Raw genomic sequence first — 26700 nt, forward strand, 5'->3', positions numbered from 1 at the left:
ACCCATTGATTACACAGTACACAGGCAGAGCAGCAATCTGCCTATGTAAACAAGACAGATTGCCGTTCTGTCAGAAGGGAAGGTGTTGATTTAGTGTTTTTGCCTTCCCCTTGTCAAATCACTTCCCACACAGTACACAAGCACAGGCTAGGCACACAGTTAACCCTTTGATTGCTCCTGATGTTAACGCTTCCCAGTCAGTGTCATTAGTTCAGTGATGGTGCATATTATTTAGCATTGATCACTGTATTAGAAGTGTCAAACGTGTCAGTTAGGTGTCCGATTTTTCCACAGCAATATCACAGTCCCGCTATAAGTCGCTGAACGCCACAGTTACTAGTAAAGATTTTTTTATAAATAAATAAAAGTATCCCATAGTTTGTAGACACTATAACTTTTGCGCAAACTAATCAATATATGCTTATTGTGATTTTTTAAATATGTAGCAGAATGTATATTGGCCTAAATTGATAAAGAAATTCGATTTTTAACATTTTTTTATTACCGTAGGTATGTTTTATAGCAGAAAGTAAAAAATATTGTTTTCTTTTCAAAGTTGTTGGTCTTTTTTTGTTTATAGTGCAAAAAATAAAAAGGTCAAATACCACCAAAAGAAATCTCTACTTGTGGGGGAAAAGGACAGAAATGTTATTTGTGTACAGTGTCTCCCGACCGCACAATTGTCAGTTAAAGTAACACAACGCTGTGTCACAAAAAAATGGCCTGGTCATGAAGGGGGGGTAATATTCCTGAGGTCAAGTTGTTAACAGCCGGCACCGGCCACCTAAATGTAGGCTTTAAGGCCTCATGCACACTGGCTGTTATAATAACACTATAAAAACGCCAGTAGCTTTGCAATGATTTTTTTCAGCATTTTTAGCGTTAGCGTTTGTAATCGCTTTTTTTTCCATGGGATAAAAAAAACATTAAAAAATGCTGGTGAAGCGCGTTTTTGAGTGTATATCTGCGTTTCTAGTCATTTTTGCGTTTTTTGCAGCTGAAAAACTCCTCTCAGGATCCACTAGTTTTTTTTTTTTGGAGAGTTTATTGACTGTAGAAAGTTTGAAGCCAAAAACAGCAGCTGTAAAAACGTCCAAAAACATCTGTGCATGAGGCCTAAAAAGGAGATCTGGTTCCTGTAAAAAATAAGTAAAATTAAAAGTCCACACCTACAAATACAGTAGCTGCTGAATTTCAGTATACAGGCACGACCCAGTCCAAGGATCCAGTGCTGTTATTACCTGGGTCAGTTCTTTGCCAGGTCCCTGGAGCCGCCATCTTGCTTAGCCTGGTGTTTCACAGCTGGCTTTCCACTGCGCATGTATGAGACACGCTGCACTTTCTGGTCCCACAGTCTTCTGGGACACGTGACGTGTCCCGGGAGTTTGTGGGCAGTGGCATTGCTAAGCGGATGCGGGCCATACCCGGGTGACACCCGCCAGTTGGGTGACACCTGTTGGTGGCTGCAACACTAACACTGCCTGCCGCTGCCTGTCTCGTGCCGAGGCTGTGTCCCTCAGCGGAGCGTAATGAAGCCGCCTCCCCCTCCTCTCTGTTTATATCCACAGAGGAGGAGGAGCCCGAGCTCGAGAGGCACACACCGCTGTGTGTGTATCTGCTGTTCTGACTGAGGTCTGTAAGGGGGGTGTCTATACTCATGGGGGGGTCTGTACTGCTGGGGGGTCTGCACTGGGGGGTCTGTCTGTACTGAGGGGGGGTGTCTGCACTGGGGGGTCTGTACAACTGTTGGTGTCTGTATTAGGGGGTCTGCACTGGGGGGTGTCTGTACTGCTGGGGGGTGTGCACTAAGGGGGGGGTCTGCACTGGGGGGTGTCTGTACAGCTGGGGGTGTCTGCACTGAGGAGGGTCTGTACTGCTGGTGGATCTGTACTGAGGGGGGGTCTGTAACTGAGGGGGGGGCTGTCTGTACAGCTGGGGAGGTCTGCACTGAGGTGGGGGTGCCTGTACTGAGGTGGGGGTGTCTGTACCGAGGTGGAGGTGTCTGTATTGATGGAGGGGTCTGCACTGAAGGGGTGTTTGTACTGAGGGGGGAGGTTTATACTGAGGGAGGGGGGTCTATATTGATGGAGGGTGGTCTGTACTTAGTGGGGGGGGGGGTCTGTACTGAGGGAGGTGGATCTATACTGGTGTAGGGGGGTCTGTACTGAGGGGGGACTATAGTTGGTGGGGGGGGGGGGGGGTGACACCATTTTTTTTTCACACCGGGTGACACCAACCCTAGTGACGCTACTGTTTGTGGGTGGGGGAGAACTTCTGCTTGGCTCACCTTGATGGGCTAAGTGGAAGTGTGAGCACATACCTGCCAGAAATAGCTGCCCAGAAGAAAAAAACGTTTCAATACAGGCAAAGGAGAGAGGGAGGAGAAGGATCAGCGGAACTTCCTTTTTCCACTGTCAAATGGCAATTTTACATTGCGAGATCATGCAGCAACTGCAAGTCAAGCGGTCTTATTCACTAACATGTGGGAGTTTGCCGCTTGTCAAACTTGGCATGTCATATCAAAGTGAACCCATAGCGACTTGATAAAAAATAATGTTCTTTAGCAAGGAACTTACATTCTACATAAATAATTATGCTACCAAAATTAGTGTGTGCTGTAAACTGCCTCCAGCATTGGCCCTGTTTCTTCTTGCTGGAGGCTGCCATTTTACTGAAGCCCTAAAGCCTCTGAGGAGCGGTAAATCTTTAGGCAGTCAGAAGATTGGCCATTACATTTTCAGCACAAAGCCAAAAAATAGAGAGCAACTGAGCATGTGCAGAGCAGGGTGAGGCAGTGAATTACTGGATTTTTAAAGTGGTTATAAACCCTTACAAACCACTTTGACCTACAGGTAAGCCTAGATTAAGGCTTACCCGTAGGTCCAAGCAATATCTCCTAAACCTATATGGTTTAGGAGATATTTGCCCGAAAACGGGCACCGCTGTCTACGGCGCATGCGCCGTAGACAGCGGCGCGCAGGCGCACTGAGCGCAGCATTCTCAGCGACGGAGCTGCCGTGTGTGTCGGCTCCCGTGCGCATGCGCGGGAGTGACGTCATCGCGGCTTCGCCAAATGACAGCGGCGGAGCTGCGAGACCCCACCAACAAGATGGATGCTCCGGACTACAGGGGACAGCGGCGACTTCGCTGGCTCCTGTGTCAGGTAAGTGACACATAATGGGCTACTATGCGATGCATAGTAGTCCATTATACTTTGCCTTTGCAGGGAATGAAAGAGGAAGTAAACTCATCAGGGTTTACTTCCTCTTTAACTGTATAGGCACTTTTTTTATATATATATTTTACATCGCTATACCTGCAAAAGGGGCGAGCCTGAGGAGATCTAGCAGGATTTAAAGTATAACTAAAGGCAAAACTTTCATTTTAGATGGAGTGGAGGGCGATAAGAACAGCTGTCAGTTTTTATTGCTGTCTGTGCCCCCGTTAAGGAGATTCACCCTCTCTGTGTTCTGTTTACCATTATTATTAAAAGTAAAAGTAAAGGAAAATCCCAAATTTTGAGTTGTCCCCAGAAAAGTAATAGAGGGTAAATCTTAAACCACTTGCTGCCGCCCAGCGTCAAATGACTGAGGAGCGGTACTGTTCTTTTTCTGGGAGGACGTCACTTGACGGCAACCCAGAATGGCTGCTCTTGCGTGCCCGCTGCCACGCCGTGTTCCTAGGACATGGCACGACCCCGACCTCTGTGAAGAGTCGATGATGTGGCTCTTTAACCATGTGATCAGCTGTGTCCAATCACAGTTGATCACATGTAAATGCGGAAGTTAATCGGCTCTCCTCACCTCACACTGGCATAGTGTCTGGCGAAGAGTGCCGATCAGCAGTATTTCCTCGCAGGATAGACCAGGGCAGGTAATCAAGGCACTGATCATCAGTGCCTTGATTAGCCCCAGCAGTGCCCAGCAGGGCCACCAATCAGTGCCCATCAGTGTCACTAATCAGTGCCCATCAGTGACACCAATCAGTACTGCCTTTTAGTGCCCATCAGTGCCTGCCCATCAGTGCTACCCATCAGTGCCACCTATCTGTGCCCCCTATCAGTGCCCCCCAGTGCCATCTATCAGTGCTACCTATCAGTGTTGCATATTAGTGCCGCCTCATCAGTGCCACCTAAGTGCCCATAAGTGCCCCTGTTCTGCCTAATAGAGTCCGCCTATCAAATGCTGTCCGCTCCGTACTGCGCATGCGCAGTACGGAGCAGAGGAAGCTTCGGAAAAACTCCGAAGCTGAACGGCGCCTGCGCCGTGAGTGGAGGAGGTAGCCCCACTATCCAAGCGGACATAGGGTTGAGAATTTTAGAGGGCCCCTCGCGGGCGAGCTTCGCTCGCCACGCTTCGGGCTCGGCCTCGCTCCGCTCGGCTCTTTTTTATTCTAACTCTATGTCCACTTGGATAGTGGGGATAGAACCTGGACTCACGGCGCCTGCGCCGTGAGTCCTCGGCAATTTTCGGAATCTGTGTTCCTGTGTACTGCGCATGCGCAGTACGCAGGGGACACCATCTGATGGAGGACACTATTTTACAAGACACCGCCTCATCAGTGTCCGTCAGTGCAGTCATCAGTGCCCACGAGTGAAGCATAAAAATTACTTATTTACAAAATTTACTGACAGAAACTAAGAAACTTTTTTTTTTTATTTAAGATTTTTGTTCTTCTTTTTTTTTTTTTATAAAAATACCACCAAAAGAAAGGTCTATTTGTGTGAAGAAAATTAGTAAAATTTTATTTGGATACAGTGTAGCATGGCCGCGCAATTGTCATTCAAAGTGTGAGAGCGCTGAAAGCTGAAAATTGGTCTGGGCAGGAAGGGGGTGAAAGTGCCCTGTATTAAAGTGGTTAATGGGGACACTATTTCTGGTGACCTGTGGTTCTCCAAGGGACTCCCTTAAAGCGGTGGTATGCCCGCAGAAAAACAAAAACAAAAACACCTGTAAGACAAAAGCATAACGAGCTATTATGCACGGCATACAAGCTCATTGTGAAATACTTACCTTAGAACGAAGTGCCAGCATCGCCTCCCAGTCACCGCTGAGGGAGCCGACATGTCCCCTATGCATTTCTTCCGGGTTACTGGCTCCGGCGCTGTGAGTGGCCGGAGACGCGATGACGTCACTCCCACGCATGTGTGCAGGAGTCTTCTTTCTGGCAAGAAGCTCTGATTTTCCGGCAGCATCTGGCAGACCTTCAGAACGCGTGCGCCGCTGCATGCAAGGTGAATATGTGAATATCTCCTAAATCCTACATGTTAGGTACAAATGTGAAAGCGGGGCATACAACTGCTTTAATATGCAGGGTTTTTCTCTCACTTCCTGTTTGGCTATGGGACAGGAACTGAAGAGAAATCTCCCTAATGGAACACAGATGGCAAAAAAAAAAAAAAAAACCTGACAGGAATTATGACCTTTACTTTGCTCTATCCAAAACAAAAAAAGAGGTTTTATCTATAGTTCTAATAAAATTTTCGGACTAAAAAATTTAAATTGCTGTATCATGATGCAAAGTATTACAGCCGTGGCAATGTGTACTTATATGAGCAGCACCATGTCTGTTGTACTGTAGGTGTGCAGTTTGGGGACAGCAGCATACCTCCCAACTTTTTGAAGTGGGAAGGAGGGAGACCTATCAGCAAACGTATGCAGGCATAGGACACGCCCCCTGCCACTCCCCCTAAGGGGGACAAAAAAAATGATTGGTTAAACCCACAAGTGTTTTTCTTTTTACCACTACTATGCATTTATGCTGGCTTTTGACATTTACAAATGCAGCAATTTAGAAATTGGATGAAAGGTTTGGCATTGGAAAACACTTTTTAAAAGATAAATAGTGCATTTTATATACAACTATATAGATCAGACCAAAATAAGGAGGAATGAGGGACAGAGGGACTTTGTTCCAAATCAGGGACAGTCCCTCGAAATCAGGGACAGTTGGGAGCTTTGGGAAAGTAAAAACACAGATCAACCTGTTTTTACCACCCACTGGCCGCCCATGCTAAGAAGTCTTACAGTGAATGTGGTTTACTCTTGGCAAAGTCTTTTTACTCCAAATTCAAATGGAGTTCCCGGAAGTGCGGGTTGATGTTGCTGCATGCTTGCCAGGGAGGATTTTTAATTGTATAATAAAGTTTACTAAGGGTTTTTTTACAGTATGTGAGCCACCCCTTTTTATTTCTGTGATGACCCCATGGAGATATGATTGAGATGACCATTACAGCCCAAACTCCTGTCCTTGAAGGAACATCTTTGGGATTACCCTGGTTGGGTTGTTTTGCCATAGGCTCTGTTGACCTCTCTAGCTAGAGGGTCCTATGAAGTCAGTAATCCTGTATTCTTTATTAAGGTGGCAGTGTCACTGCTTGGAGGCTGCAATGGTAGGTTCAAGGTTCACCGTTTATGAACATTTATGAAAAGAATATACTGTATAGTAATTTTGCATTTCAACTTTGCATGAATTTTTTCTTGCTTTTTTCTTCTTTAAAGCGAAGTTCTACCCTAAAGTGGAACTTCCGCTCATTGGAATCCCCCCCCCCCTCCGGTGTCACAGTTGGCACCTTTCAGGGGAGGAGGGTGGCGCAGATACCTGTCTAAGACAGGTATTTGCACCCACTTGCGGGCATAGACTCCCACTGGAGTCTATGCTTCTTCCTAACACACACGGGTCCCAGAGACAGCACGGACCATTCCCATTGCTCACGCATGCACAGTAGCGAACCGGGAAGTGAAGCCACAATGCTTCACTTTCTGATTCCCTCACTGAGAATGGCGGCGGCAGCAGCCTGAGAGCCGAGCGATCGATCGGCCTCGGCTGCTGAGATCGCTGGACCCTGGGAAAGGTGAGTGTCCATTTATTAAAAGTCAGCAGCTGTAGTATTTATAGCTGATGGCTTTTAATATTTTTTTTTTCAGTGAACTCCCTCTTTAACTGCTTGCCGACCAGCCGCCGCAATTTTACTGTGGCAGAATGGCACGGCTGGGTGAAACCAGTACGTACACAAATCCCGGTTCTCCCAGGGGAGTAGAGACAGATCCTGTGTTCATACTATGTATGAACACAGATCTCTCTCCTCCTATATAGTTCCATCCCCTTCAGTTAGAACACACATAGGGAACAATTTAACCCCTTGATCACCCCCTAGTGTTAACCCCTTCCCTGCCAGTGACATTTACACAGTAATCAGTGCATTTTTATAGCACTGATTGCTTTATAATTGTCAATGGTTCCAAAAATGTGTCAAAAGTGTCCGCTAAAATATTGCAGTCCTGATAAAAATCGCAGATCGCCGCCATTACTAGTAAAAAAAAAAAAAAATTATAAAAATGCCATAAATCTATCCCCTATTTTGTAGACGCTATAAATTTTGCGCAAACCAAACAATATACGATTATTGTGATTTTTTTTAAAAAATTTTTTACCTAAAATATGTAGAATACATAAAAAATGTGGGATATTTATTATAGCAAAATGTAAACAATATAAGGGGTTATTTACAAAAGGCAAATCCACTTTGCAGTGCAAGTGCACTTGGAAGTGCAGTCGCTCTAAATCTAAGGGGTAGATCTGAAATGAGGGGAAGCTCTGCTGTTTTTTATTTTCCTTGTATGTCCCTCTCGGACCTACAGCGACTTTACTTCCAAGTGCACTTGTAGTGCAAAGTGGATTTTCCTTCAACCACTTGCCACCCGCCATATAGCAGAATGACGGTGGGCGCGCATCACGGTGATCGTTTTTGCGAGGTGTCAGTCTGGCACACCGCAACTACGATCCGACAGAGACTCTTTACCACATGATCAGCCATGTCCAATCACGGCTGATCACAGTGTAAATAGGAAGAGCTGGTGATCGGATTTTCCTCACTCGCGTCTGTCAGATGCGAGTAGGGGAGAGCCGATCAGCTGCTCCTCTGACAGGGGGGGTTTGTGCTGATCAATTATCAGCGCAGACCCCCGAGGATGTCCACACTGGACCACTAGGGATGCCCAGCACCAGGTATGCCCCCCTAGACCACCAGGGATGCCAGTCAGTGCCCACAATGGATGCCAATCAGTGCCCACAATGGGTATCACTGATTGGCATGCATTATTGTTTGGCACCGATTGGCATCCATCAGTACAATACTTTACACTACAGTGCCGCCTATCAGTGCCCATCCGTGCCACTTATCAGTGACCATCCATGCCGCCTATCAGTGCCTATCCGTGCCCATCCTTGCCGCCTATGCATGCTCATCCATGCCGCCTATCCATGCCCACCTGTGCCGCCTATCCATACCCATCCGTGCTGCCTATCCATGCCACCTATCAGTGCCTATTTGTGACACCTATCAGTGCCCATCCGTGTCGCATATCAGTCAGTGCCCATCAGTGCCGCATATCAGTGCCCATCAATGCCACCTTATCAGTGCCACTTCATTGGTGTCACCTCATCAGTGCCACTTCATTGGTGCCACCTCATAGGTGCCCATCAGTGCCGCCTTATTAGTGCCCGTCAGTGCAGCCCCATCAGTGCCCATCAGTGAAGGAGAAAACTTACTTATTTACAAAGTTTTGTAACTGAAACACAAAAAAAAAAAATTTTTTTCAACATTTTTGGTCTTTTTTTATTTGTTTAGCAGAAAATAAAAATCCCAGAGGCGATCAAATACCACCAAAAGAAAGTTCTATTTGTGGGAACAAAATGATAAAAATTTAGTTTGGGTACAGTGTCACATGACCGCGCAATTGTCATTCAAAGTGCGACAGCGCTGAAAGCTGAGAAATTGGTCCTTGGCAGGAAGGTGTATAAGTGCCCGGTATTGAAGTGGTTAATAAATAACCCCAATTTTTTTCAAAATTGACGCTCTTCTTTTGTTTATAGCGCAAAAAATAAGAACCGCAGCGGCGATCAAATACCACCAAAAGAAAGCTCTATTTGTGGGGGAAAAAAGTGATGTCAATTTTGTTTGGGTACAACGTCGCACATCCGCACAATTGTTGGTTAAAGCGACGCAGTGTCGTATCGCAAAAAATGGCCTGGTCATTGAGTAGCCAAATCTTCTGGGGCTGAAGAGGTTAATGCACTTTATTATGGGTGATTTTCCCTAAACGGGGAACATTTGTATGGATTTTGAAGATTATGGTTTTGCAGCGCAGCTCTTTTTGATGTTATTGAACTTGTTCTGTGTTACGTATCTCACAATGTGAATGTGAATTTTATTTTGTCTGAGCGCAGTTTTAGTTCTTTAATTACTGATGAGAATTTTTGTACGAATGTTCATGCAAATTTTTGCGTGCACGTATGTTTTAAAACCTAGATTAGTAGTATTCTACGATACAAAGGAACCATATGATGAAGTTGACCTGTACAGTATGATCTGTAGCCAGCAGTTGCTATGGGACAGGCTATACGAAAGGAGGGGGGGGGAGGGATACAGCCGCAGCTCCACCTCGGTAAACCAGAGTTGTGGAACTCCCTTCGGTGTCCTGGCAACCAAAAGCAGCTTCTGTGACAAAAAAAATGACTTGTTGCAATGACTGGACCTTTCACTGGCACACAAGTGACGCCAGGTTAGTGATTGTGGGGACACGGTGCCAAGAAAAAAAAAAAGACAGTTGGGAAAGGGGGGGGGGGGGGGGATAATCAGCAAACATATAATCTAGGAAAGGCCACAATGGCAGTAAGAGAGGGGGCTGAGCTGGAGCTGCTCATTTCTCAGCTCCCTTTACAATGCACTGTCATTATATATTGCACAATTCAAGTGACAGTCCAGCTGAGCAGCCAGGGACAAACCTCTCTACATAAAAGCTGGGGGTGTGCTTTAAAGGCAAGGCGGAAATGGCTACATTCGCTCTTTTATCTTTACCTATTATAGTGAGTTTTAGGTGCTTTTATCTATAAATGTATGGTATTTGTGGTTCCAGGAGCTTGCGTCTCCTGCAGACAATCCTTCCTGTGAATGAAGGTAGCGCCACGTGTGCTCACCTGCTTTACAAATGCACAGGATGCTTTAAGCGTATCTAAACGCAAGAACACAAAATTATAGTATTGCAGCTTACTGGTGTACTTAAAGGGTAACTCCACCATATAAAAAAAAAAAAAATATATATATATATATATATATATATATATATATATATATATATATATATATATATATATATAATGTTTGCACAAATATTTGCAGGAAAAAAAAATGCATTTATTTGTTTATTTTTGCAAAATTAGCCTTCAAAGCCTTGATGCCAGGCTCCTGCAGACACTTCCTGCAGCTCTCTGTCTGTACCGAGGTACGGGCTTTCAGAGAGCTGGAGGAAGTGTCAATGGACTACAAGTGTGGTGATCATGGTGGCTGGCAGACGGGACCTATAATTCATTCATTCATTCACAGATCCACCAAATCTTTTGCAGATGTCACGTGTGACAGTGTCTGTAATGGAGAGACATGCTGTCACAGAAGGGGCGTGAAGGGGGTCCCAATTTGCACCATGTTACATCTTAAGTACAGGTGTAGATGTTGTGCCTTCACGCCCCCCCCCCTTTCATAATTGCTGTGCCAGGGCTGCTGAGCTGCTCGTTCCATCACTGCACAGGGCACTGAGCAGATCTTGTCCTCCCAAACAGCATAGCTGCCTGCTATGTTGCTGATCTGACCTGTGAAATCTCTAGATTGGCACAGCAGCAAAGCTGTAGTAGTGAGCTACACACTGTGCAGATGGAGGCTGTGTCTGTGAACGAATCTGATCTCAACTATGTCCTCTGACCCTTGTACGCAGGCCCCTGTACACTGCCCAGCTAACTGTCTTTTGCCTCGCTGACCTCTGTCCTTTGACCTCTGTTCACTGCCGGGCTTACTACATCCTTTGCCCAGCTGACTTCTGCCCTTTCCCTAATGACCCCATCCTCTGACCCCTGTACACTACCCCACTAACCCCAGTCTTCTGCACTGCTGACCCCATCCTCCACCCAGCTGAACACTATCCTGTGCCCTGTTGTCCCCCCCCCCCCCCCGTTCCCTGCACTGCTGACCCATTTTAGCTATTGGGGACTACTAATTTAAAGGTGCAGGAATTGGGGCTGATATGAGATGTGAAGGTGCAGAAATCTGGGTGATCTAGGGTTTGAAGATGCAGGAATTGGAGTTGATCAGAGATGTGAAGGTGCAGAAATTTGGGTGATATGGAGCCTGAAGCTGCAGAAATTGGGGCTAATCTGAGGTGTGAAAGTGCAGGACTTTTGGTGATCAGGGGAGTGAGGGTGTAGGAACATTGGTGATCTGTGGTGTGAAGGTGCAGGAATTGGGGTTGATCTGATATGTGATGGTGCAAGAGTTGGGACTGATCTGAGCTTTGAAGGTGCAGGAATTGGAGTGATCTGAGGTGTGAAGGTGCAGAAATTGGGGTTGATTTGAGGTGTGAAGGTGCAGAAATTGGGGTTGATCTGGGGTCTGAAAGTGCAGGAATTGGAGTTTATCTGAGGTCTTAAGAGTTGTGAAGGTGTAGGAACTGAAGTAATCTGAGGTGTGAAGGTGCAGGAATTGGACCTGATCTGAGATATGAAGCTGCAGGAATTGGGGTAATCTGAGGTGTGAAAGTCCAGGATTTGGGGTGATCTGAGGTCTGAAGATGCAGGAATTTTGGAGGTCTAAGGTACAGTACCTGACCACGAGATTGTGTGTAACTGCGGCTCGGCGATATTGACCCTCCCTGACCCCCGTCGCGAGAGCCAGCACTGAGCTCTGTCACTCTTCCCGCTTGCCACCCCCAATACATTTCTATGGACACGCTGCATCTCATGGGGGCGGCAATCGGGAGAAGCACAGCCTCGCAGCGCCGATTTCCATTGCGAAACACAATCTTGCGTCGGGTACTGTATGATGGTGCAGGAATTGGTGTGATCTAAGGTGTAATGGTACAGCAATTGAGGGAGATCTGAGGTGTAATGGTACAGGAATGAGTGTGGTTTGAGGTGTGATAGTACAGGAATTGAGGGAGGTCTGAGGTGTGAAGGTGCAGAAGTTGGGCTGATCTGGGGCCTGAAAGTGCAGGAATTGGAGTTTATCTGAGATGTGAAGGTGCAGGAATTGGGGCTGCTCTGAGGTGTGAAGATACAGGAATTGGGGTGATCTGAGATGTAAAGGTGCAGGAACTGAAGTAATCTGAGGTGTCATGGTGCAGGAATTGTACCTGATCTGAAGTATTGAGGTGAAGGAATTGGGGAAATCTGAAGTGTGAAGGTCCAGTATTTGGGGCGATCTGAGGTGTGAAGGTGCGGGAATTCGGAAGATCTGAGGTATGATGGTGCAAGAATTGGTGTGATCTGAGGTGTGAAGGTACAGGAATCGAGGTGATCTGAGGTGTGATGGTAAAGAGAACATGTGATCTGAGGTGTGAAGGTACAGGAATTGATGTGATCTGAGGTGTGAAGGTGCAGAAATCAGGGTGATCTGAGGTGTGATGGTACATAAATTAAGGGAGATCTGAGGTGTGATGGTAAAGAAATCGTGTGATCTGAGGTGTGAAGGTGCAGGAATAGGGATTGATCTGAAATCTGACGGTGCAGGAATTGGGACTGATCTAAGGTATGAAGGTGCGGGAATTGGAGTGATCTGAGGTGTGATTGGCACCCAAACAGGCGTGGTGCGCTTTGCCATAATTGCAATGTGATTCGGGATTTGGGATTGTTGGCAATTCTGCCCAAGATCCCGAAAATACCAGATGTGAACAGGGCCTAAAAGAAATCTGTGATCACAGCATACACTTTCATTTTATGACATTAGCACTGTAATAACAATACAAGCAGTTATTTTTGACAATCCAATATAAGCATACTTGAAAACTCTCCTTTCATACTGCCAGTCTGCTGCCCAGCTCTTTCCACAGCTTCCTGGATTCCCTGCATGCTTTGCAGCTTCCCCTTTGCTGTTCACTTTCCATTTCTAAAGACTACATATCCCATGGTACCTTGCTGCCTGCGGACAGTGATTTCTGTACTGTTTCTGCCTCTTGAAATTCCGACCTCTCAGCACCTCTGTAGTTCATAAGGCAGGCTCTATGAAATATGTGACTACTGACAGGGCATAGTGAATTAATGTCACAGAATTCAAGATAGAAAATGTGTGGGGATCTTCACAAAGTAATGTAACCATGCACTAGACAAAACATTTAGAACATCTGTTATTTGGACAGTTTGTTAGTTTTTTGTTCAGTCCATGGGCACAAATCGATAATCAGTTGTGACATTTTTGAGCCAAAAAAATTGAAGGAAACGTTTGGAAAACTTCTGCAGAATGAACGACAAATTGAGAGGTTAATGGGTTTCTTGCCACTTAAAAAATGAACTGTTGGTACTGTGCATGTGTTAAAAAACTTTAACCTGGAAGACAAACGTTTGTGTCAACAAACGATCAAGTCTAAAATTAGGAGCATAACAATAATACTGAGGGATAGGCCCGGACCAAGGCTGTGGTGGACATTTTCCAAAGTACAGACCTTAGTGAAGGACACCGAGGTACATTTCAAATTAATATCCTTCAACAAACACTATCTACTCTCTGGCCTAGTTCTACAAGTACATATACGTTTAAAATAACATTTATATAAAGACTGCTTGTGGTTTACTGCTAGACAGTATCTGTCACCTCAAGCACAGCCTCCATCCCTTATTTTACTTCAAAGGGAGCCTCCATCTCCTCACGCTCAGCCTCCTCTCCCCTGACAGCAGGGTTGCTGCTCTCTCATCAGACATACTACAGGAGAGGGTCAGAGACTGCAGACATACTACAGGAGAGGATCAGAGACTGCACACATACTACAGGAGATGGTCAGAGACTGCAGACATACTGCAGGAGAGGATCAGAGACTGCAGACATACTACAAAAGAGGGCCAGAGACTGCAGACTAGGGTTACCACCTTTTCTTCAAGCCAAACCCAAACACAGGGCCATTTTTTTTTCTTGCAGTAAAGACTATAGGATTATAAAAGACCTGGGACACATTTGGGTGCCCCGAAGATAGTAGTAATGTAGCGCACAGAGCGTGCCAGTGGGTGTGGCCAAATTGCCCTTGCTGACATCATCACCCCACCCTTCAGTGAAGCCAAACCTGCCCCCAAACAGCCGCCCACAGCAGCAACAGATTTGTGTATGACTATGTCAGTCACTTGGGGAGCCACAGCCTGGTCTGAATAATGTGTCCGGGTTTCAGGTGGACTGAAACCCTGACACATCATTCAAAACCCAAACTGTCCGGGTGAATCCTGGACAGGTGGCAACCCTACTGCAGACATACTACAGGAGATGGTCCGAGACTGCAGACATACTGCAAGAGAAGGTCAGAGACTGCAGACATACTACAGGAGAGGATCAGAGACTGCAGACATACTATGGGAGAGGGTCAGAGACTGCAGACATACTATGAGAGAGGGCCAGAGACTGCATATTTACTGCAAGAGAGGGCCAGAGACTTCAGACATACTACAGGAGAGGGTCAGAGACTGAAGGCATACTACAGGAGAGGATCAGAGACTGCAGATATATTACGGGAGGGTGTCAGAGACTGGAGACATACTATGGGAGAGGGCCAGAGACTGCAGACTTACTACAAGAGAGGGTCAGAGACTGCAGACATACTACAGGAGAGGGCCAGAGACTGCAGACATACTACAGGAGAGGGCCAGAGGCTGCAGACATACTACAGGAGAGGGCCAGAGGCTGCAGACATACTACAGGAGAGGGCCAGAGGCTGCAGACATACTACAGGAGAGGGCCAGAGGCTGCAGACATACTACAGGAGAGGGCCAGAGGCTGCAGACATACTACAGGAGATGGTCAGAGACTGCAGACATACTACAGGAGAGGATCAGTGACTGATGATATATTACAGGAGATGGCCAGCAGGTATGATATCTTTTTTATGTTAAAGAAAAAAAAAATAACCTTTAGTATCACTTAAACAAATCATTGGTGAGTCTTTTGGCAGCAATTTCAAAGCAAGAACAAAAAAAGGAAGGAATTCCCTTCATCAAGAAGCATACTGCTTCCAGTAGAGGTCTACAGAGGGGAAGGCACACGCAGACAGAATGGGTTCAGCAGAGGTGGGGGATGTGCCTATTCTATACACTCACTGGTCACATAAATAAGGACGGCAGGTTGGTCTCTGTTCGTGTAAACCTCCAGAGCGCTCCTACCATCCCCCTCACCCCCCCCCCCCCCCTCACCCCCTCATGCAGCTCAATGCCTGACTGCTGCAACTGTGTTCTTATCAGTATTGGCCAGTGTTCTATCGAATAATGCCCTCCCTCGAAAAAGTGCCCCCATATGTGCAGTATGGAAGGCCACGCCAGCTGGAGTGACATCACCATAGCGCATACGCACATCCTATGAGGCATTTTTAGATGGGAGATGCCATTTTACGGGCAGAATTAAAAGCTATGCAAACAGTGGAGGGAGACCGTAGTTGTCAGAATGTGCCTCGCTGTTGCGGGTGGGTTTACAGTGTGCTCAAGGTAGGCTTTTGTCTGTGTTGCAGGGCAGCTTTGGTGTGTTGAATGGCGGGTTTTGCCTGTGTCTAAGGGCGGGTTGCAACACAGACAAAACCCACCCTGCAACATTGAGGCACAATCTGACAACTACAGTGTCCCTATGGTATCTCCCGTCGAAAAAAAATGTCTCCTACAATGTGCGCATGCGCTATGGTGATGTCATGCCAGCTGATCGAGAAATCAGCTAGGGTGACCTTCCATATATGGAGTTGATTGCTTATAAAAAATCTTTTTTTTTTCTTTCTTTTTCTTTTGCTTTAAGATGTTATCCCTATATATGGGTTTATAATATAAGTCATAGTCACATTGACACTTTTTTGTGCTATTTACATATATTTTCTGTGTCTGGCACGTATATTTTTCACTTCTGCATGTGTTATGCTTTTGTTTTTTTTGGGGTAAAAACTTCCCCGAATATTACATTAATACGAGTTTAGCGCTTACACTCCACATTTTGATATTTTCCTTAGCTAAAAAATCCTAGTTTTAGCGTGTTGGCAGCTTTATTTCATTATATATTTTTTGTATTGCGCAGTGTTTTTTGTTTACACATAGTTTCTTTTGACCTTCCATACTGCGCATGCGTGGGCGCTTTTCGATGGAAGGAACTATTCGATAGGACACCGGTAGACTGCATGAACGGTCAGGACAGACTCCAGGTCGGGAAAACAGCTAGATCTAGTACTGGGAAATGCAGCATTAGATTCTTCTGGGACCTCCCTGAACCTGATTGGCTGTTAGGATGCAAGCAACCAATAGTTTTAACACATAGGTGGACATTGGGGCGGGAGCTGGGGCATGGGGGACAGTTAAACCAGCTCCTACCCAAAAGTGTCAGCCACGGACCTGGCAAACACCGTTCACGGGCACCAATGTCCGTGTACCGACACCTTGCCAAACCCTGATAGTACTGTACACACAAGAAACATGCAACCATCAAGATAAGGTCATTTTTATATACCCTTTTTTCTGTGAATGTTCCCTGAAAGATATAAATTAAGAGAAATAGAAACCAAAATAATGCAACAATAAAAACGATTTATTGTTCGAAAATCGGTCATTACATGACGGCAATATTGTTTGCTCTTACGGCCACGTGTTTGTTTTTCAAGCATTTTTTTTGAATGGTGTATGGCTATCATAAGTTTACAAACTTCAAGATAGTTCAGATTAATAGGAGTAGGCTAGATTTACCTAAAATTTAATAGGATGTCTGATGCATCTGTCACAGTCAGTTTAGTTGTCATTTAAACAAACAGACATGTTGTTGATGGTTTGTTACAATGATGGACAAGCCCTTCCTTTGGAAACTCTCATTATGAGAAATTGAAACACTATATAATCTATCCAAAACAGAAAAAGAGGGATCTTAAAGTGTATCTATAAATAAATAAACATGCGCTGCAAAAAGGAAACAAATAGATAAATAAATGATAAAATAAGATAAACACTCTATTTGTTTATTTATTTATTTCATTGTTTAGAGCAGCACTTGTTTAACCCTTTCATGACTAAGCCTATTTTTGGCATTTGGTGTTTACAAGTTAAAATCCATATTTTTTGCTAGAAAATTACTTGGAACCCCCAAACATTATATATATTTTTTTAGCAGAGACTCTAGAGAATAAAACGGTGATTGTTGCAATATTTTATGTCACACGGTATTTGCGCAGCAGTGTTTTAAACGCAACTTTTTGGGAAAAGGGACACTTTCATGAATAAAAAAAAAACAGTAAAATTAGCCCAATTTTGTTGGATAATGTGAAAGATAATGTTATGCAGAGTAAATAGATACCAAACATGTCACACTTTATAATTGCGCGCACTCGTGGATTGACGACAAAGTACGGTACCTAAAAATCTCAATAGGCGACGCTTTAATTTTTTTTATGGTTACCAGGTTAGCGTTACAGAGGAGGTCTAGTGCTAGAATTATTGCTCTCGCTCTGACGATCGCGGTGATACCTCACATGTGTGATTTGAACACCGTTTACATACGCGGGCGCGACTTCCGTATGCGCTTTCTTTGCTTCGTGAGCTCACGGGGACGGCGGGCGCTTTAAACATTTTCCTTTTTTTTTTTTTTTATTTCTTTTAAAATGAATAAATTGTTTTAAAAAAATAAATAAAAAATGTATTACTTTTATTGCTGTCACAAGGAATGTAAACATCCCTTGTGACAGTAATAGGTGGTGACAGGTACTCTTTATGGAGGGATCGGGGGTCTAAAAGACCCCCGATCCCTCCTTTACACTTCAATGTATTCAGATCGCCAAAAATCTGCGATTCTGAATACTGTATATTTTTTTTAAACCGGCGCCATTGGCAGCCGATTAAACGGGAAGTGACGTCATGACGTCGCTTCCGTGTTTACTATTAGGAGACTGGAACGAAGCTGATTACGGCTTCGTTCCAGTTCCTCCCCAGCAGCTGGAGGCATCGGAGCTTGAATCGGTGCTCCCGATCGAGTGGGAGCACCGGGAACAGCGTCAGGAGGCGGCGGGAGGGGGGAACGTTCCCTCCCGCTCCTCCGGCATAACAGCCGATCGGCTTTTAGCCACTTCGGTTGTTATAGCTGGTTAGCCAATCGCCTGCTGTAAAAAATGATGATGCCTGCAGGTGTGGGCATCATCCCGGTATACCCCCTGGAAGCCGAGTACTCAGATCTGCGTACGCTCGGCGGGAAGGGGTTATTTATTTAAGGATCTTGCACAATTTATGTCAGTTGTCGTGCTAGCAGCTCCATTAACCCTTTAGCGCAGTACAGCCGTGGCCAAATGTTTTGAAAATTACACAAATATTCATTACACAAAGTCTGCTGCCTCAGTTTTTATGATGGCAATTTGCTTATACTCCAGAATGTTATAAGGAGGAATCAGATGAATTGCAATTAACTGCAAGTTTGACGCCATATAGTTCTGTGCGTTATTGTAAGTTTAACGCTGTATATTTCATTGTGTTACTGTAAGTTTAACGCCATATAGTTCTGCACGTTTGACGCAGTATATTATAGTGTATCCGTGGAGTGTGTCTGTGTCGTGAATACTCAAATTAAAGCGCACCAAACACCACTTTCCATTGATTAAATTGCATCCATAAGCACCCCCCTCTCCCCCATCATGTCTTGGAGGGCAGCAAGGAGAGGTAGATGTTCCCATGTCACTGTAAGGGGGCCAGCAGTGTATGTATCCACAGGCAAAGGTGGACATGGTCAGTTCTCAGGCAGGGCATAATTTCCTCTGTTTTATTGATGTTGCCCATGCTATCCAGCTACAGCAGGCAGAGAAGGTGGTGAACTGGCTTGCTAAACTGTCCTCATCCTCCATCACCCAAGGAGAGACAGTTCCTTGCAGCTGCCAGAGTGGCAAAACCTGCCTCCTTGTCCACAGCTATTCCTGCCATAGCCCCAGCATCAGGCATCAAGGAGTCAGTGGAGTTATTTGAACACAGCTCATTGACAATGCACAGCCATTACTTGATTTAGATGTTGGTTCTGAGTCTGAGGTTGAGGAAGGCAGGAACATGAGCCTACAGAGAGGGGAGAACACTGGTTCACAAATTGGCAGTCATGTTCCCCCAGCCGCAGCATATTGCTAAGTAGTCTCTGGTGGTAATGAGGATGGAGGAGATGATGATGATGAGGTCACTGACTCGACTTGGGTGCCAGATAGAGCAGAGGAGGAAAGTGAGGATGAGGCACAACCTCAACGAGGCAGCCATCATGAATGAGTATAGAGCAGCCACCCTATTTCATTACATTGTGCAGCTGTTATCTCCCAGCCCACTTCCCACAGCTCAGCTGTCTGGCCCTTTTTCAGTACTTGTGCAGCTGATCGCACTGTTGATATTTGAAAACCTTATCTCAAGCGCATCAAAAGTGGCAAAAACACCAACCATTTGGGTACCACATGCTTGACAAAGCATTTAAGCTCCCACCACTCAGCCCGTTGGCAAGAGCACATTAAAGCCACACAAAAGGGGTACAAATCTATCCCTCCTCCTTACTCACCTCAGTCTGTTCCTGCTATACCTCATGACCTCTCAGCAGTCTCCGCTGATAGGGATGATGGTATAGTGCAGGGTGTCCCAGGTCCTTGCAACACATCTGCCAGCAGCACACCACCAGCGGTAAGCCTATAGCTGGCAAATTTCTCTGCCCCACCTGTTGCAGTGGAAAAAAATACAGTCCCTGCCACCCACATGCCCAGCGTGCAAATGTAAGCTTGGCAAAGCTGCTGGCTCCACAACTTCTGCCTTTCTGTCTGTTGGATTCTGCCCCCTTCTGTGAATTTTCAGAATGTGCTGTACCGCAATAGCAGGTAAAAGTCACTATTTCTTTTCACGTAAGGCCATTCCATCTCTCTACCATCACGTGGAAGGCAATATTGTGGCATCGTTGGGCAAGGCAGTCAGCCGCAAAATGGTCCAGCAAGCATGAGCAGGCACAATATATTTCATTTGCAGCACACTGGATAACTTTGCTTGCAACTCGGAAGGATGCAGGACAGGGCTCAGTGCTGCAGCTTGTTGTGCCTCCATGTCTCCATACAGCAGGTGATGATGCCAGATTCGTCAGCTCTACCCCCTCCTTCTCCATGCCCTCCTCTGCTGAATTGTCCTATGAACCTCAAGTATCCCCTAAGCATTCAAAGGGCTATTCAATGAGCCAGGCTAAAAGGTGCCATGCAGTGCTTAAGCTGATGTGTCTAGAGGAAGGGAGTTTAACAAGAATTGTGGCCACTCATTAAAATTAGAAGAGAGGTTTAACCTTAAACTACATAGAGGGTTCTTTACTGTATATATATAATTTTTTTTTTTTTTTCCACTTTAGCATTTTTTCACTTGAACACTTTTTTTGGACTTTATTTCCATGAGCTGTCCAATTATAACACAATATTCTGAGCTCATCGCTGTTCATTTACTTTTGGCACTACACATTTTTTCTTAATAATATCAAAACTAGATTGCCTGTCTACAAAGCATTATTTGCTTACACATCATACTATAAAAACAAACACACATTAGAAACAGGATGCAATATTCCGCTGTAGGCATCACTCCTAAATCATTCTCTGATGCAGGGGGTTGCTTCCCAGCTGCTCATAAACTCCATGCACAGACTCCAAAAGGAAAGAGCTACACTGTATCTAAGCACCAAAAAAAAAAAAAAACATGCTATTTGATTAATTTTTTTTTTAGTATTCAAAGCAAACTGACCTATCCATTCATATTGCCATGCTTTATTTTGCTGAGAAATCACTTAAAAAACACCCCTAGCATTTTTGGCTGTGGCCATCTTAAAGTGGATGTAAACACGATTTTTTTTATTTTTTTGATGTCATAATGTAGAGTATAAGACTTCCTATCATTTGAGCCCAGTCTTGCCACACAGAGTTAATCCAGCTCTGAGCAATCCTCTTTTATTGTTTAGTGAGATAAATCTTGACAAACAGAGAAAAACTTTGTCAAATCCTCCCCCTTGCTGTGAGTGACAGGTGATTTACAGATCTCGTGCACTAGCCTAACAGACGTGCATTATTTTTTAATTCTCTTCCACTCCTTTCTTCTGCTGCTCTGCCAGGATTGGATGTTCCACACCTCAGCATAATTGGGCATGCTGAAGTCATGTGGTTACTTTCCTGTCTTTTCACTGGATGTTAGAGATCATAGCAGAAGTTCAGTGTAAGAAATACACAGGAGAAAATGCATATTGACAAGGGGAGTGTTGTGGTGGGCTGCGAGTCTACTGACATCACGACTCCACCCACGAGCTCCAGACAACAGACTCACCCACAGAATATGCAGTTTTTCAGGTCTCATAACAGACAGAGGGGAGACATTTGACAGGTAAAGATACATGCAGGAGGCATGTATCTCCTTATAGATAACCCCTATGGCAGTAGTTTAGAAAGGATGACATTGGGTTTACATCCACTTTAAGTAAGGGCAGATACATAGTTGCCAAATTTTTAGGGACACTTCTTCTTTCTGTCTGGCAAAAGGAGGCTTTAAACATGCGGCGCATGAAGTTCTCTGCGCCAAAATGGGCATGTTTAAAATTATGCTATATATTGGGGCGTGAGCTAAAGTGGGGGTGGTTAAATAGAGTCAGAGGTGACTTGCATAGTGGAGAATGTGGTAATGTTAAATAAAAAATATAGGTAGGGCAGTATACAGGGGTCAGTAGTATGGGGAGCAGTGTACAGGGGTCAGTAGTAGGTAGGGCTGTGTATAGAGGACAGAAGTAGGTAAGGTAGTGCACCTACTTCTACTAGGGGTCAGTAGTATGTAAAGCAGTGTACAGAGGTCAGTAGTATGTAGAGCAGTGTACAGAGGTCAGTAGTAGGTAGGACAGTGTACAGAGGTCAGTAGTATGTAGAGCAGTGTACAGAGGTCAGCAGTAGGTAGGACAGTGTACAGAGGTCAGTAGTAGGTAGGACAGTGTACAGAGGTCAGTAGTAGGTAGAGCAGTGTACAGAGGTCAGTAGTAGGTAGAGCAGTGTACAGAGGTCAGTAGTAGGTAGGACAGTGTACAGAGGTCAGTAGTAGGTAGAGCAGTGTACAGAGGTCAGTAGTAGGTAGGACAGTGTACAGAGGTCAGTACAGTAGTAGGTAGGGCAGTGTACAGAGGTCAGTAGGATGTAGAGCAGTGTACAGAGGTCACTAGTATGTAGGTGTAGGGGGAAGGTCACCTCCCGGAGGGAAGTGGGGTAAGTAGACATCCTCAGGTGCGGGGGCACAGAGAATCCCAGCTGGTGACTAGGAGACACTGAGCAGTGTCAGACCTCACCAGTGACATCGGTCCCATCATGGTTACAGGACGGCACTCTCTCTCCTCTTGCCTCGCTGAGCTCGGTTACCATTTCATGTTTCCAGCACACAGCACAGACACTTCCCCATCCTGGGCTGTTCTCACCTCATGCTCCTCTCCATTCAGGAAATGGCTCACAGCTTCTCCCCAGCCAATGGGAACAAAGGGGTGTGGACTGTATAAGGAAAAGCAGAAGCCCAGTACTGGAGCGTGGCTGTGGGGCCCTAGGGCAGATCGGAGCTGGATTTTGTGGAGGACATGATAATATGACTGGGAGGCTGCTGGGGCCCCAAGGAGCTAGGGGGGATTGCGATTGTGACCCCTGCAACCCCTTATGCTACGGCCATAGCTTTAGTTCTACTTTAAAATTTAAAAACTGGAGTGGATAGGGTTAATGTCCATTAACCAAAATTGGTAATATCTGTTGCCAACTCAACAATGAAATTACTGTGTTGTAATTGAATTCTATGGGTCTTTCAATGCATTAGAACACAGAAGCCAGATATAGTGTACTTTTAAAACATACAACATATAAAAGTGAAATGATGTGAATAGGCTCTATCCTCATAAAGGGTAACCATGACACATGCATTTTAGCATGACAGAACACATGAAACAATATAACAATGTACATAAGCCTTTATCTCAGAAAAGTCCATTTTATTTGAAATTTCCATGCATGATTGGTTGTTTGAACTGAACACAGGGTTGTGGTTGCACAATGTTAGAGAAATATGAGTCAAAGTAAAAAGCTGGCATATTATTGAAGTCTATAGGGACATCCGTGTACTGCACACACTGTAATCTTGTAGGTCCCAAATGGAAAGCAGTGTGTGCTGGGAAGTGAAGCTACAGGTGAGGTGTGGAGAGCCAGAAGCTGAAAATAATGGAATTCTATGGCTCTAAACACATAAGCATGAAAAGAAAAGAAAAAAAAAAATCTAAGAACCATTTTCCTAAAATCCATATACAGCTGTCACATGACCCAGATCTTTCCCAGCCTGCATGGAAACATAATCAGAAGGAGCTTTTAGTCCTCTGCTGCTGGTCAAATGTAAAGAAAAACGAAAAACACTATATTGACAAAAGTACTGAGACGCCTGCCTTACACGCATGTGAACTTTAATGGCATCCCAGTCTTAGTCCGTAGGGTTCAATATTGAGTTGGCTCACCCTTTGCAGCTATAGCAGCTTCATCTTTTTAGGAGTGTGTCTATGGGAATGTTTGACCATTCTTCCAGAAGCGCATTTTTGAGGTCAAGCACTGATGTGGACGAGAAGGCCTGGCTCACAGTCTCCCTTCTAATTCATCTCAAAGTGTTGTATTGGGTTGAGGTCTGGACTCTGTGAAGGCCGATCAAGTTCCTCCACCCCAAACGTCCTCATCCATGACTTTATGGGCCTTGTTTTGTGCACTGGTGCGCAGTCATGTTGGAACAGGAAGGGGCCAACCCTAAACTGTTCCCACAAAGTTGGGAGCATGAAATTGTCCAAAATGTCTTGGTATGCTGATGCCTTAAGAGTTCCCTTCACTGGAACTAAGGGGCCAAGCCCAACCCCTGAAAAACAACCCCACACCATAATCCCCCCTTCACCACCAAACATTACACTTGGCACAATGCATTCAGGAGAGTACCATTCTCTTGGCAACTGCCAAACCCAGACATGTCCATCAGAATGCCAGACAGAGAAGCATGATTATCAGTCCAGAGGACTTGGCTCTAGAGTCCAGTGGCGATGTGCTTTACACCAATTTTTCTCAACTCAAGTCCTCAAATACCACCAACAGGTCATGTTTTCAGGATTTCCCTCAGATGAAATGTCTGTGGTAATTACTAAGGCAGTAAAACTGATCAAATCACCTGTGCAAAATAATTGAAAGCCTGAAAACATGACCTGTTATGTACACACGATCAAACAATCCGGTGGAAAAGTAAGGCAAACTCAAGTCCGCCGGACAATCCACCCGTGTGTAGCCCCCCGGCGGACGGACTTTTTTTACCCAAAAGTCCGGTGGACTAAGAAAGTATTTTTACACTCTAATCTGTCCGCCGGACCCGCTTTTCGGCGGACAGTACGGCCGTGTATTTGCCAGCCCGCCGTACTTTTGAAATGAGCGGACTTTTCCCGCCCGGAGAAAAGTCCGCTTAATTTGAGCGCGTCTCCAGGTAGCCAGGGCCAGTGAAGGAGGCGTCGAAAAATCGGCATGGGGTCCCCCCTAGGTCCATATCAGACCCTTGTCCGAGCACGTTACCCGGCCGGCCAGGAAAGGGGGCGGGGACGAGCGAGTGCCCCCCCCCTGAGCCGTGCCAAGCCGTGTGCCCTCAACATGGGGGGTGCATTGGGGAAGGGGGGCGCATGGCCCCCCCACCCCAAAGCACCTTGTCCCCATGTTGATGAGGACAAGGGCCTCTTCCCGACAACCCTGGCCGTTGGTTGTCGGGGTCTGCGGGCGGGGGGCTTATCGGAATCCGTATGCCCCCTTTAATAAGGGGGCCCCGGGATACCGGCCCCCCACCCTATGTGAATGAGTATGGGGTACAATGTACCCCTACCCATTCACCTGTAAAAAAAAGTAAAAAAAAGCACAACACACAAGGGTTAAAATAGTTTATTGCACAGCTCCGGGGGTCTTCTTCCGTCTTCGGGGGTCTTTTCGCCGGACTCCTCCGCTATCTTCTGCTCTTTTGCTAGCTCTTGGACTAGCGGCTTTCTTCTTCGCCGTCGCCCTCTTCTTCCGACTTCGGGGGTCTTGTCCCCCTCTTCGGTTCTTCTTGCCGGACCTCCACACCTTCTTCTAGCTTTTACAGGCGGTGGCCTGGTTTTCTGTCGCCGCTGTCGCCGTCTTCTGTTCTTCTCTTCAGATGTTGCCTCGTCCCTTTTATCCGCTCACAATGATGGGGACGCAGCGTGCGGCGACTTATATAGGAACATCACCAGATGATGTCCCCGCCCATTATGATGTAACAGTCCCAGACTTAGTACGCCGTATTAGTCCGCTGAAAAAGTGCCGTGTGTGGGCAAGTAGCTCGTTTGGAAAGTCCGGCGGATAGTCTGCTACGTGTGTACGTGGCATTAGGGGTACTTGAGTACTGGAGTTGTGAAACTTTGCTTTCCACCACTGCATTGAACGCTTTGCATTGTACTTGGTGATTTAAGGCTTGGATGCAGCTGCTCGACCATGGAAATCCATTCGATGAAGCTCTCTCTGCACTAATCTAAAGGCCATATGAAGTTTGAAGGTCTGTAGCTATTGACTCTGCAGACAATTTTTAACTTCTGTGCTCTTTGTGCTTCAGCATGCACTGACCCCACTCTATCATTTTACTTTGTGGCCGAGTTGCTGTTGTTTCCAGTTGCTACCACTTTGTTATAATACCACTAACAGTTGACTGTGGAATATATAGTAGCAAGACATTTCACTGATGGACTTATTGCACAGGTGGCAGCCTATCACGGTACCACGCTTGAATTGACTGAGCTCCTGAGAGCGACCCATTCACAAATGTTTGTAGAAGCAGTCTGCATGCCTAGGTGCTTGAATTTATACACCTGTGGCCATGGAGGTGATTTGAAACACCTGAATCCAATGATTTGGAAGGATGTCACAATACTTTTGGCAATATAGTGTACAGTATATATTTGGAATTAAATCTTTATTATTTCCTGGAAATAACATGGTGTGGGCGGATTTCTGCCAGTCACAGGCTGTGTCATTCCCTTCAAGCCTGTGTCTTATAATGAGAGGGAAGTGAAACCTCCATTAATCTACATGTAATATTTCACCCCATTGTGTTTACCTGGTTAGTGGGCATGGAGGAGGAGGGAGGGAGTGGGCTGTCATTTACCACTGTGTATAATCCTACATGTGTGACTCTGTAGTCACATGGACTGCTCATATGTGATAGGGAGGAAATACTCAGCATAGAAACTCTCACATATAATTGATCATGCGCAGAGTTGCCACCACAGCTGCAAATTGGGGACATGAACAGAAGGGGGAGATAGAGAATAGCAGGATCAACCCGTTTTTTTTCCGGAATAGAGAAAATGAATCTCATGGTGACTGAGTATGAACAGCATGCAATACACTATTTACTGATAGTTTTTTATGATGTGAGTTTAGTGACACTTCAACTTCCCTGTGTAGTTTTTCCACCTTTTACCTGAATTGCTGGGTTATCACCAAAGCACATAATGACCTGCACAGCCAATGCAGTGTTGTCCTCCTGTGATCCGCTGTTCAGATGATGTATCCTGGGCCCCTCAAAACCATTTTGTTTTTTTCCGGCTGCCTGCCTCTTGCAGGTTCAGAGGACGGGGCTGGAGAAAACAAAAGTAAACGTGAAAAAAAT

The 26700-nt window shown here is 45.5% G+C and overlaps 1 protein-coding gene across 2 annotated transcripts in view; it reads left to right on the forward strand.

The window, feature by feature from the left end:
- TTLL10 (tubulin tyrosine ligase like 10) overlaps positions 1-26700 on the forward strand; it is a 204995-nt gene that overhangs the window by 42548 nt on the left and 135747 nt on the right. Inside the window, exon 1 of one of the 2 annotated variants that reach the window (XM_077458110.1) lies at positions 9435-9563. The exons of the other annotated variant lie outside the window; for it this stretch is intronic. The gene's annotated coding sequence lies outside the window, so the exon portion shown is untranslated. Of the gene's footprint in view, positions 1-9434; positions 9564-26700 lie in introns of those variants that run through there. 2 annotated transcript variants of the gene reach the window in all.

This window comes from Lithobates pipiens, unplaced genomic scaffold (assembly GCF_037356315.1).
Source record: "Lithobates pipiens isolate NorthernLeopardFrog02 unplaced genomic scaffold, aLitPip1_a1.2 Scaffold_27, whole genome shotgun sequence".
NCBI lineage: Eukaryota > Metazoa > Chordata > Amphibia > Anura > Ranidae > Lithobates > Lithobates pipiens.